The 13786-nt window shown below is 42.5% G+C and overlaps 1 non-coding gene across 1 annotated transcript; it reads left to right on the forward strand.

Annotated features, from left to right (window-relative positions):
• The first annotated feature begins 7840 nt into the window (after positions 1-7840).
• LOC111820135 (small nucleolar RNA SNORA76) lies at positions 7841-7945 on the forward strand. The gene has a single exon (XR_002823680.1). It is a non-coding gene; the product is annotated as a small nucleolar RNA SNORA76 (small nucleolar RNA).
• Positions 7946-13786: the final 5841 nt, after the last annotated feature.

Below are 13786 nucleotides of genomic sequence, written 5' to 3' on the forward strand. Positions count from 1 at the left end.
TAAGATGTATTTCATAATTAAAAAAAGAAACTAATAAGAAAATGTCCAGAACAGTGTATGATGACACCATTTAAATAAAAGGGAAAAAAGTAAAGAAAATATAAAAAAATACATATATATTTGTTTGTTTACATCTGCATAGCTGAGCTCTGGAAGCATAAACACAAACTTGGTAAAAAGATTGTTGCAAGTGTGGAGCACTAGGTAGCTAGGGGACAGGGGTGGAAGGAAAAATATAACTTTAAAGTGTTTGCCCTGTTAATATACTACTTAATTTAAACTTTCTAAAAAATATCTTTTAAATTCTGAAAAAAACCTTAAAATTTCTAAAGAAAGAAGACTATTTGTATTTCCTTTCCTGTGAACAGTTGCATTCATTTTCTATTGTTGCCTAACAAATTACCACAAATTAAGCAGCTTTAAACAACATATACTTTTATTATCCTAAAGTTTCCGTGGGCCACGAGTCTGGGCACAGCTTAGTAGCATCCTCTGCTCAGGGTCTCCAGGACCCTGAGTTGTCAGCTGGACTGTAGTTTCATCTGGAGGTCTGAATGTGGAAAAATCCACTTCCAAACTGATTCAGGTTGTTGGCAGAATTCATTTCCTTGTGACTACATGACCAAGAACCGCTGGTACTGAAGGAAGACATTCAAGCTGCACTGAAGCACTGGTGAAAAATAAGGCTCTATGAATTGTCAGAATACCAACTGAAATGCTTCAACAAACGAGTGCAAGCCTAGACACTCTTGCTCGTCTATGTCAAGAAATTGGAAGACAGCTACCTGGCCTAATGACTGCAAGACATGCGTATTTGTGCCCATCCCAAAGAAAGACAATCAAATGGAATGCAGAAATTATTGAACAATATTATTTATATCATATGTTAGCAACATTTTGCTGAAGATAATTTAAAAAATGACTGCAGCCGCACATCAGCAGAGAACTGCCAGAAGTTCAAGCTGGATTAGAGGACACGGAAAAAGGGATATCATGGCTGATGGCAGATGAATCATGGCCAAGAGCAAAGGATACCAGAAAGATATTTACCTGCATTTTATTTACTACACAAAGACTGTGTGGATAATAACAAATTATGGACAACATTAGGAAGAATGGGAATTCCAGAACACTTAATTGTGCTCATGAGGAACCTGTCCATGAATTAAAAGGTAGTCGTTTGAACAGAACAAGGGGATAATGAATGGTTTAAATTTGGAAAAGGTGTGTGGCAGGATTATACCCCTTTACCATACTTATTCAAACCATATGTTGAATAAATAATCCGTGAAACCGGACTATATGAAGAAGAATGCAGCATCAAGATTGAAGGAAGACTGATTAACAAACTTTGATATGCAGATAACACAACTTTGCTTGCTAAAAGTGAAGACAACTTGAAGCACTTACTGATGAAGATCAAACACCACAGCCTTCAGTATGGGTTACACCTGAACATGAAAACAAAAATAAAACTGGACCAATAAACAACATCATGATAAATGGAGGAAGTATTGAAGCTGTCAAGGACTTCATTTTACTTGAATCCACAATCAACACCATGGAAGCAGCAGTCAAAAAATCAAATGACACATTGCATTGGGCAAATCTGCTCCAAAAGACCTCTTTCAAGTGTTAAAAAGCAAAGATGTCACTTTGAGGGCTAAGGTGCGCCTGACCCAAGCCATGGTATTTTCAATCACCTCATACGCATGCAAAAGCTGGACAATGAATAAGGAAGACCAAAGAAGAATTGATGCATTTGAATTATGGTGTTGGCAAAGAACGTTGAATATAGCATGGGCTGCCAGAAGAAGGAGCAAATCTGTCCTGGAAGAAGTACAGCTAGAATGCTCCTTAGAAGCAAGGATGGGGAGACTTTGTCTCACTTACTTTGGACATGTTATCAGGAGGGACCATTACCTGGAGAAGGATATCATGCTTGATGAAGTAGAGGGTCAGCGAAAAAGAGTAAGACCCTCAAGGAGATGGACTGACACAGTGAGTGCAACAATGACTTCAGACATAGCAATGATTGTGGGGATGGCGTGGGACCGGGCAACGTTTTGTTCTGTTGCATACAAGTTTACTATGAGTAGGAATTGCTTCAACGGCACCTAACAACGACAACATTTAGAATTTATCCACTATAACTGCCTATTGTTTATTTTTTCCAGGTTGTTTCATACTTTATTTTTTATCACAACTACTTTTGACAGTCTATTTTGACGGGTATATTGACGGAAATAGTATCAACAATCAATGCAATTTCACTTATATGAATATTCTGGTGAATATGGAATATTCTGGTGAATGGAGAGAAAGAGAGTAAGAACAGTTCTCAGGCTTTCTGTTCTATGGCCAGGCCAGGAAGTATCTTTTGTTTTGAGGGAGGAGGGGTTGCCCAATTTTCTACATTTTTCCCTATCCATTTACAAGAACTCTTATGGCGTAAATAAATTAACCTTTTGTTTGTCACCTGAGGTAAAAATTCAATCCATTTTTGATAAACGGATAAACGGCTCTGTTGTGAATTGAATTGTGTCCCCCAAAAGTGTGTATCAACTTGGCTAGGCCAAGATTCCCAGTATTGTGTGGCTGTCTACCATTTTGTGATTTGATGTGATTTTCCTGTGTGTTGTAAATCCTACCTTTATGATGTTAATGAGACAGGATTAGAGGCAGTTATGTTAATGAGGCAGGACTCAATCTACAGGATTAGGCTGTATGTTGAGTCAATCTCTTTTGAGATATAAAAGAGAATTGAGCAGAAAGGAGAGGGACCTCCTACCACCAAGAATAAACAACCAGGAGGGGAGCACGTCCTTTGAACCTGGGGTCCCTGCACTGAGAAGCTCCTAGACCAGGGAAAGATTAATGACAAGGACCTTCCCCCACAGCCCACAGACAGAGAAAGCATTCTCCCGGAGCTGGCACTCTGAATTCAGATTTCTAGCCCCCTAGACTGTGAGATAATACATTTCTGTTTGTTGAAGCCATCCACTTGTGGTATTTCTGTTATAGCAGCACTAGGTAACTGAGACAGACTCTGATGAATCTCCTACCGCTTCTCCTAAGCACTTTAGCTACAGCAACAGTGACTTCATCAGGCTTTTGTAGAATCTGTTTTCCTTACCTGGTAAGCTGAGCTGGGTCAAAGTACAGAATTTAATGGAGGTTTGAGGATGGAAGAGAATATTGATTGGGACTTGATGTGAAACTGCTCTTACTTTGACTCATGCCAAGAGGAGGTAAAGAAGTCAAGAAAAGGAGAAACCTGCAATGAGGCTGCAGGTAGGAGGACAAACCCAAAAACCCATTGCTATCTAGTTGATTCCGACTCATAGCAACCCTAAAGGACAGGTTAAAACGGCCCTATAGGGTTTCCAAGGCTGTAAATCTTTATGGAAGCCGACTGCCACATCTTTCTCCCATGGAGGGGCTGGTGGGGAGGTCCTATGGAGACACACCTGAATTTCTGTGGTATTGGCAGCCCATGAGGAGTGAAATGTTTGTTGGGTTGGAGGATTTTGGAACTGTGAGTTCACTGCCCTGTCCTTGTATGCTTCTAGTGACCTCAGCACCCTAGAACAACTTGGGGTGATACCATACTTTTAGCTGCCCAGGAAGCCACATCACCAGTGCCCATTGTCCAGGTTATGAGCTTTGAGGTGTTTGCTGTGCCAGCCCTGGCCACTCTCCCCTTACTGCAGAGCCAGGGAGTTGTTCAATTATGGTCACATGGGCTTCTCCTTTTTTACCAGACAACCACTCGGAATCATTCAAGATTCAGTTCCTATGCTGTCTCCTGGAGGGACATCAAAACTTCCAGGCCCAGACAGTCGCACCATCATCTGTGTGTAAGCCTGTGTTAGCATTCACTAGAGAGTATTGTAATTTATCCATGCGTATTTACACTTCTATCTCTTTCACTAGATATTAAGACTCTCAAGGGCCATGTCTTAGTTACCTAGCGCTGTGGTAACAAAAATAACCACAAGTGGGTGGTTTTAAAGAACAGAAATTAATTTTCTCACAGTTCCAAAACCCAAAAAAACCAAACCCATTGCCATCGACTCGATTGCGACTCATAGCAACACTATAGGACAGAGCAGAACTGCCCCATAGAGTTTCCAAGGACCGGCTGGTGGATTTGAACAGCCGACCTTTTGGTTAGCAGCCATAGCTATTAACCCTGCACCACCAGGACTCCTCTCACAGTTCAGGAGGCTGGAAGTCCAAATTCAGGACGCTGGCACTAGGGGAAGGCTCTCCTCTCTCTCCTCTTGCATTGTTTGGTTCCTTGAGATCCATCTCCATGTGGCATCTATCTTTCCCCCATTTGTTCTTGCTTCCCTGTGTCTGATCTGCTCCTTTTTATCTCAAAAGTCATTAGGTTTAAGACACACCCTACACTGATAACGGCCTCATTGACATAATAAAGAAAACCCTATTCCCAAATGGAATTACATCCACGGGTATAACCCTTTTGCGGTCCTCTTCAATTCTGACTCATAGCGATGCTATAAGACAGAGAAGAACTGCTCCATAGGGTTTCCTAGGCTGTAATCTTTACGGAAACAGACTGTTACATCTTTCTCCCTTGGAGTGGCTAGTGGGTTCGAACTGGAGACCTTTCAGTTAGCAGCCAAGCACTTAACCACTGCGCCACCAGGACTCCCCTACCTGCTAAAATCAAAAAACCAAACTCACTGCGACTGAGTCGATTCTGACTCATAGCGACCCTAAAGGACAGAGTAGAACTGCCCCATAGGGTTTCCAAGGAGTGGCTAGTGGATTCGAACTACTGACTTTTTGGTTAGCAACCGAGCTCTTAACTACTGCGCCACCAGGGCTCCATATGTTACCTAGGAGTTAATAAATGTTCTTTGAGCTGAACCAGATATCTGCATCCTCCCTGCCAGGGCCTGTGAGGGTATCCAGAAGATGCTCAGAGCATGTCTGTTACATTAGATTCTAGGAGTGAGATGCTTCTCTGCAAGCCCTCTGCCTGCCCCCCTCCTCTGGCAGGCTTGGATTAACACTGAGAGCCAATAGCTTGTCACATAGCAACAATAGTAAAGAATGAGCCACTGCGGAACGGAGCAGACGCTTGCCTGCCGCAGAAAGCAGAGCTACTTTGAGATCCTTTAGGTAGAGTCACAGTCTGATAGGTCCACACATTGTGGCTATAGCTACCACACACGGCATCAGCTTCGGAGTACAAGGCCTGGAGAAAACGTTCTGTTGGCATAGCAGTCTCTTTTGCCATTCTTTGGAGCGCCCTCTTAGAATACAAAGGACCAGATTTTAGGTCAGAGTTTTTCTTACTTTGAAGTCAGTCAGATTTTTGCTTGCAGTATTACTAAGATCCATTAGTATTGCACTGAGTTACTGTGCAGATGTGCTAATTTATAGATAAGATGACCACATATTCCAAACAAAAAGCAGGACCCAGGTCTCAGCCCAAGGAGCTCTGGTGGCACAACAGTTAAGTGCTCAGCTGCTAACTGAGAGGTTGGTGGTTTGAATCCACACAGGGAAAGACCTGGCAATCTGTTCCCATAAAGATTACCGTCTAGAAAACCCTATGGAGCAGTTCTACTCTGTCACATAGGGTTGCTATGAGTCAAAATCAACTCGATGGCACCTAACAACAACAAAAGGATCAGCCCAATTTCCCAGCTTGGAACACATGGTCCTCTGGTCTGGCCGGGGTCCACTTTTCCAGTATCCTCTGCTGCCTAGGCACCCTCACTAGCATATGCTCCAGCCTTCAGAACAGTGTCCAGGCTCCCATGTGTCATGTGCTTCTGCTCACAAACTGTCCAGCTTTGTGTGCCTTGAGGGAACCTCGACCACTCTCTCTGGTAACTATCTCTATGAGTTTCTCCCCAACTAGATTGTGTGCCAAGAGGACAAGAACAGTGTCTTCTTTCATTCCAGCACAGTGTCAGACACAAAGAAAATGCTCAATAAAGGTCGGTCTGGTGTATAGAGTGCAAATTGCTAGGCTGCCTTAGGTTTTACTGGCTCAGTTCAGTGCTGATAGTGGGACACCATGCTTAACAATGTGGAAAGTTACAAGTTCTTGTGATTGTTTTTGTAGCTTGGGCGTTCTGTGTTTTAATATTACAAGAAAAATAGTGTGTGCATGTTTATGCACAGAATTTCCCTTTCCATTTATTCTTTCTTTCATTCATCCATCCATTAATTCATGCAATGATCACTCATTGGCTATGAATTTTGTGCCAGTTCCTGTACTAGGTGCCAGGGACTTGAGGAAGCCTAAGACTTGCTACCTGCTCTAAGGACCCAAAGGTTCAGTAGTAAGAGGTTCCAATACCTCAGTTTGGGGTCTAATGAAGGACATTTCACTTGCTTTAGACCTGCAGGTTTCCAGATTGTTAACAAATACAAACATTTATTTCCCTTCTGATGCAATTATGCAGAATCTGAGTCAAGATACGAAGATTCTAAGAGAGAGGGAGGTTGGCTGGCCACCCTGATTGACCTCACCATGTCCGTCTCAGGGCCAGAAAGTCCTTACTATAGCCGAATAGATGAGATTGGGGTGGTCAATGATATCCATTCATTTGTTCAAGAAGTTTGAGTTGAGTCCCTGCTATATGTCAGGTCCTGAGTTAAGGGCTGCAGAGGGAGAGACCTAGGTCTCAGCTGTCACAGGGAAAAGAAGACAAGGACCCAGGCAATTAAAACAGTGTGAAATGGGGTACGATTCAGAAGCACAGGGTGCTTGCCATAGGAGGGTGTAGGAGAAGCTATAACTAGGACTCAGGGTGATCAGGGAGGGTGTCTTAGTTACCTAGTGCTGCTGTAACATAAATACCACAAGTAGGTGGATTTAAAGAATGAAAATTTGTTTTCTCACAGTTTTGTAAGCTGAAAGTTCAGATTAGGGTGTTGGCCATGTTGATTCCTCTGCATTCCTTGGTTTCTCGGTGTTTCCTGGCTTGTGGACGATTCTTACATGGCGTTTGTCTTCTCCCATGCATGCCTGTCTCTGTAACCAGTCTGCTCGTTTTATAACTCAGAAGCAATTAGATTTAGAACCCAACCTACTTGGGTATGATCTAACAAACATAACAAAGAAAACCCTATTTCCAAACAGGATTACGTTCACAGGTACAGGAGTTAGGATTCCAACACATATTTTGCGGGGACACAATTTAATCCATAACAGAGGGCTTTACAGAAAAAGGAATGTCTGAGATTGGAAGGGTGACTGGGAATTAGGTAGGTTAAATGTGTGGGGGTGTGGGGGTGGTGAATGTTTCAGGCAGAAGGAATATATGTGTGAATGTGCCAAGGACAGGGAGAGCATAGCACAAGCAGAACAGAAATAATTCCACTTGAGAGAAATGAGATAGGTAGGCAGGGGCCATTTCCTGCGCAAGGGACTTTATCCTAACAGCAAAGACGAACCACTGAAGGTTAAAAAAAAAAAAAAAATCCTTTGGGGTTCTGATTTAAAACATCCCAACAATGTATCATGTAGAACGAAAGCTCCCCATAACACTCCTCTCCCCACATTAACACTTTGGGGCATATTCCATCACATTCTAATCCATCATTATTCGTTGTTGTTGTTAGGTGCTCTCAAGCTGGTTCCAACTCATAGCGACCTAATGTACAACAGAATGAAACACTGCCTAGTCCTGCGCCATCCTCACAATCGTTGTTATGCTTGAGCCCATTGTGGCAGCCACTGTGTCAACTCATCTTGTTGAGGGTCTTCCTCTTTTTCAATCTGAATTGAAAGATTCTATGGACAAAATATTGAATTATGGCAGGAAGCATCAAAAGAAGATGGAAGTCCCCGTTGTGGTGCTGGGGGTTAAGGTGCAACGTCAGAGCACATGCTCCAAAATAACTGGAGCCACCAATCCCCTGAGGTTGGCCCTTTTAACTGTGAGCAGCACAACGGCTAGTGGTCCAGGTAGGTTACCTGGGGTGTGAAGTTGCCCAGGGAGTTTGCGACTCAGGCCTCAACCCTTAAACCCACAGCTTAAATGTCCTACAGAAATGGGTGGAGATAGTAGGCTTTGCTACTTATTGTGCCTTGTGTGTGTGCCCCTGACATTCCTCTGCCCTCCTTTCTCTGTTGTTGTTAGGTGCCGTCAAGTTGGTTCCGACTTACAGTGACCCTATATACCACGGAACGAAAAACACTGCCCAGTCCTGCGTCATTTTCATTATCGTTGTTATGCTTGAGCCCATTATTGCAGCCACTGTGTCAGTCCATCTTGTTGAGGGTCTTCCTCTTTTTCGTTGACCCTCTACTTTACCAAACATGATGTACTTCTCCAGGGACTGATCCCTCCTGACAACATGTCCAAAGGACGTGAGATATAGTCTCGCCATCCTTGCTTCTAAGGAGAATTCTGGTCATACGTCTTCCAAGACAGATTTGTTCGTTTTTTTGGGAGTCCATGTTATAGTCAATATTCTTTGCCAACACCACAATTCAAAGGTTTCAGTTTTTCTTCAGTCTTCTTTATTCATTGTCCAGCTTTTACATGCACATGAGACGATGCAGAATACCATGACTTGAGTCAGGCACACGTTAGTCTTCAAGGTGACATCTTTGCTTTTCAACCCTTTAAAGAGGTCTTTTGAAGCAGATTTGCCCAATGCAATGCGTCTTTTGATTTCTTGACTGCTGCTTCCACGGGTGTTGATTGTGGATCCAAGTAAAATGAAATCCTTGACAACTTCAATCTTTTCTCCATTCATCATGATGTTGCTTATTGGTCCAATTGTGAGGCTTTTGTTTTCTTTATGTTGAAGCATAATCCATACTGAAGGCCGAGGTCTTTAATCTTCATCAGTAAGTGCTTCGAGTCCTCTTCAGTTTCAGCAACTAAGGCTGTGTCATCTGCATATCAGAAGTTGTTAATGAATCTTCCTCCAATCCTGATGGCCCATTCTTCTTCATATAGTCCAGCTTCTCGGATTATTTGCTCAGCGTACAGACTGAACAGGTATGGTGCAAGGATACAACTCTGACGTACACTTTTCCTGACTTTAAACCACGTAGTATCCCCTTGTTCTGTTCGAATGACTGCCTCTTGGTCTATGTACAGGTTCCACATGAGCACAATTACGTGTTCTGGAATTCCCATTCTTCCCAATATTATCCATAATTTGTTAGGATCCACACAGTTGAATGCCTTTGCATAGTCAGTAAAATGTAGGTAAACATCTTTCTGGTATTCTCTGCTTTCAGCCAGGATCCATCTGACATCAGCTATGGTATCCCTGGTTCCACATCCTCTTCTTAATCCAGCTTGAATTTCTGGCATTTCCTTGTTGATATACTGCTACAGCTGCTTTTGAATGATCTTCAGCAAAATTTTACTTGCATGTGTGTCATGGATTGAACTGTGTCCGCCAAAAAATGTGTGTAACAATTTGGCTAGGCCATGATTCCCAGAATTGTGTGGTTGTCCTCCATTTTGTGATTGTAATTTTATGTTAAAGAGGGTTAGAGTGGAATTGTAACACTACTCTTACTCAGGTCACATCCCTGATCCTATGTAAAGGGAGTTTTCCCGGGGTGTGGCCTGCACCAACTTTTATCTCTTGTAAGAGATAAAAGGAAAGGGAAGCAAGCAGACAATTGGGGACCTCATACCATCAAGAAAGCAGTGCCGGGAGCAGAGTGCGTCCTTTGGACCGGGGTCCCTGCACCGAGAAGCTCCTAGTCCGGGGGAACACTGATGAGAAGGCCGAGAGAGAGAGAAAGCCTTGCCCTGGAGCTGACACCCTGAATTTGGACTTTTAGCCTACTTTACTGTAAGGAAATAAACTTCTCTTTGTTAAAACCATCCACTTGTGGTATTTCTGTTATAGCAGCACTAGATGACTAAGACAATGTGATATTAATGATGTTGTTCGATAATTTCCGCATTGGGTTAAATCACCTTTCTTGGGAATAGGCATAAATATGGACTCCTCCAGTCGGTTGGCCAGGAAGCTGTCTTCCAGATTTCCTGGCATAGATGAGTGAGCACTTGCAATGCTGCAGCTGTTTGTTGAAACATCTCAGTTGATATTCCGTCAATTCTGGAGTCTTGTTTTTGCCAATGCCTTCAGTGCAGCTTGGACTTCTTACTTCAGTACCATTGGTTCCTGATCATATGCTACCTTTTGAAATAGTTGAACTTCATCCGATTCTTTTTGGTATACTGACTCTATGTATTCCTTCCATCTTCTTTTGATGCTTCCTGTGTCATTTAATATTTCCCCCATAGAATCCTTCACTTCTGTAACTTGAGGCTTGAATTTTTTCTTCAGTTCTTTCAGCTTGAGAAATGCCGAGCGTGTTCTTCCCTTTTGGTTTTCTATCTCCAGCTCTTTGCATATGTCATTATAATACTTTACTTTGTCTTCTTGAGTCACCCTTTGAAATCTTCTGTTCAGTTCTTTCACTTCATCATTTCTTCCTTTTGCTTTAGCTACTCAACGTTCAAGAGCAAGTTTCAGAGTCTCTTCTGACATCTATTTTCGTCTTTTCTTTCTTTCCTGTCTTTTTAATGACCTCTTGCTTTCTTCATGTATGATGTCCTTGATGTCAGTCCACAACTTGTCTGATCTTCAGTCATTAGTGTTCAACGCGTCAAATCTACTCTTGAGATGGTCTCTAAATTCAGGTGGGATATATTCAAGGTCGTCCTTGGGCTCTTGTGGACTTGTCCTAATTTTCTTCAGTTTCAACTTGAATTTGCATACAAGCAATTGATGCTCTGTTCTGAAGCTGGACCCTGGCCTTGTTCTGACTGATGATATTGAGTTTTTCCATCGACTCTTTTCCACAGATGTAGTCGATTTTATTCCTGTGTATTCCGTCTGCCAAGGTCCATGTGTATAGTCGCCGTTTATGTTGGTGAAAAAGGTATTTGCAATGAAGTCATTGGTCTTGCAAAATTCTATCATGCGATCTCCGGCATTGCTTCTATCACCAAGGCCATCTTTTCGAACTGCCGATCCTTCTTTGTTTGCAACTTTCACATTCCAATCACTGGTAATTATCAATGCATCTTGATTGCATGTTTGATCAATTTCAGACTGCAGAAGCTAGTAAAAATCTTCAATTTCTTCATCTTTGGCCTTAGTGGTTGGGGCATAAATTTGAACAACAGTCGTACTAACTGGTCTTTCTTGTAGGCGTATGGAGATTATCCTATCACTGACAGCGTTGTACTTCAGGATAGATCTTGAAATGTTCTTTTTGATGATGAATGCAACACCATTCCTCCTCAAGTTGTCATTCCCAGCATAGTAGACCATATGATTGTCCAATTCAAAATGGCCAATACTAGTCCATTTCAGTTCACTAATGCCTAGGATACTGATGCTTATGCAGTCCATTTCATTTTTGACAATTTCCAATTTTCCTAGATTCATACTTCGTACATTCCATATCCCAATTATTAATGGACATTTTCAGCTGTTTCTTCTCATTTTGAGTCGTGCCACAGCAGCAAGTTAAGGTCCCGAAAGCTTGACTCTATCCACATCATTAAGGTCGACTCTACTTTGAGGAGGCAGCTTTTTCCCAGTCGTCTTTTGAGTGCCTTCCAACCTGGGGGGCCTATATACAGGCACTATATCAGACAATGTTCCACTGCTATTCATAAGGTTTTCACTGTTTAATTCTTATCAGATGTAGACTGCTGAGTCCTTCTTCCTAGTGTGTCTTAGTTTGGAAGCTGAGCTGAAATCTCTCTGCCATGGATGACCCTGCTGGTGTCTGAATATTGGTAGCATAGCTTCCAGCATCACAGCAACAGGCAAGCACACACAGTACAACAAACTGACAGACATGTGGGGGACCCCTTCTCTAGAGAAGCAAAACCAGTTAAGCGTATGTGTATACATAGATATAGTTATAGATATGCTGTTGTTAGGTGCCATCAAGTTTGTTCCGACTCATAGTGACCCTACGTACAACAGAACGAAACACTGCCCGGTCCTGCGTCATTTTCATTATCGTTGTTATGCTTGAGCCCATTGTTGCAGCCACTGTGTCAGTCTCTCTCGTTGAGGGTCTTCCTCTTTTTTGCTGACCCTCTACTTTACCATGCATGATGTCCTTCTCCAGGGACTGAGCCCTCCTGATAACATGTCCAAAGTACGTGAGACGAAGTTTCGCCATCCTTGCTTCTAAGGAGCTTTCTGGTTGTACTTCTTCCAAGACAGATTTGTTTTTTTGGCAGTCCACAGTATATTCAATATTCTTCACCAACACCATAATTCAAAGGCATCAATTCTTCTTCAGGTCTTCTTTCTTCATTGTCCAGCTTTCCCATGCATATGAGGAGACTGAAAACACCATGGATTGGGTCAGGCACACCTTAGTCTTCAAAGTGACATCTTTGCTTTTTAACATATATATATATATATATATATATATATATGTACATAGACAGAGAGAGAGAAAGAGATTTAGCTCAAAGAAATGACTCACGTAGTTGTAGAGGCCGGCAAGTCCCAAGTCCATGGGTCAGGCATCAGGCTGGAGGCTTCTCCTGACTCATGTACCTGCAGGGGCTGATGAACCCAAGATCAGCAGGCCAGATGGTAGGCCACTGGCTGCAGGGGTGCTAGGCGGATGAATCCCAAGATCATCAGGTAAGCTCCTAGCTCAAATCCTAAGATCTGGAGGTCAGATGATGATGAGCCAGATGCAGGATCCAGACTGACAGCCTTTCCAGAATATCCATTTATATGCTGGAGTCAGGTCACACCCCCAATAAAACTCCTTTTCAATTGATTGGCTGCTTATAGCAGATTGCATCATGGAGTTGATTACATCATTACATAGCTGTCAAATTGCATCATTACATAACTGCCAAACCACACTGGAGCTATAACCTCACTGTCTGTCTGGAGTCGTCATCCTTTAAAGGAGAAGAAAGCCAAGCAGTTTCAGTTAAACACAGTGTAGGATGGCCTCTGTGGGGAGGTAGGGTGGGGATGAGACTCAGGGCTTTGGCCTTGCACAGTTTCTTAGGGCCATGGGGTACTTGGCAGAACTGGCTTCAGTCTTGAGCTGCGTGATGAGTTTAACTCATTGGCCAAGTTGTAGCAATGATCTATTTACAAAAACTACCATGCAGGACAAACTGCTTATTTGAATACTATGCCAAGCAAGTGTTTAAAGCTTTAGGCCAATTAATCTATGCAGAGGTAGGGGGCTGGAAGGGTGGATAGAAGGTTCCAGCCCAGAGGAAGAGTGGGTGGAGGGAGGGATGTGAATCAAACCATGGAAGTATGTACAAAGTGACAAGCCATAACTCCCTCGCCTTTTGACACCATGACTTCCCCCAGGAGACAGTCTCCAAGTGTTCCACGCTCACCACTGTCCATGAAACACGGAACATTTTGCTGTTTTTTTTTTAAATTGTACTTTAGATGAAGGTTTACAGAACAAATAGTTTCTCATTAAACATCAGTACACATATTGTTTTATGACATTGGTTAAGAACCCCATGACGTGTCAACACTCTCCCTTTTCGACCTTGAGGACTTTTTTTGGTGAAAAAATACATAGCCAAAGTTACACCATTTTGAAAGTTTCTACATGTACAATTCAGTGACATTGATATATTCTTACAGCTGTGCTGCTATTCTCACTATCCTTTTCCAAATTATTCCATCACCATTATCTTCAACTCACTGTCCGCCAGGATTCCAATCAAACCTTTTGAGTTGCTGTTGTCAATTTGATCTCACATAGATAATTCTTTTTTTTTTTTGT

The sequence above is a fragment of the Trichechus manatus genome, unplaced genomic scaffold, assembly GCF_000243295.1.
Source record: "Trichechus manatus latirostris isolate Lorelei unplaced genomic scaffold, TriManLat1.0 scaffold00027, whole genome shotgun sequence".
Taxonomy (NCBI): Eukaryota; Metazoa; Chordata; class Mammalia; order Sirenia; family Trichechidae; genus Trichechus; species Trichechus manatus.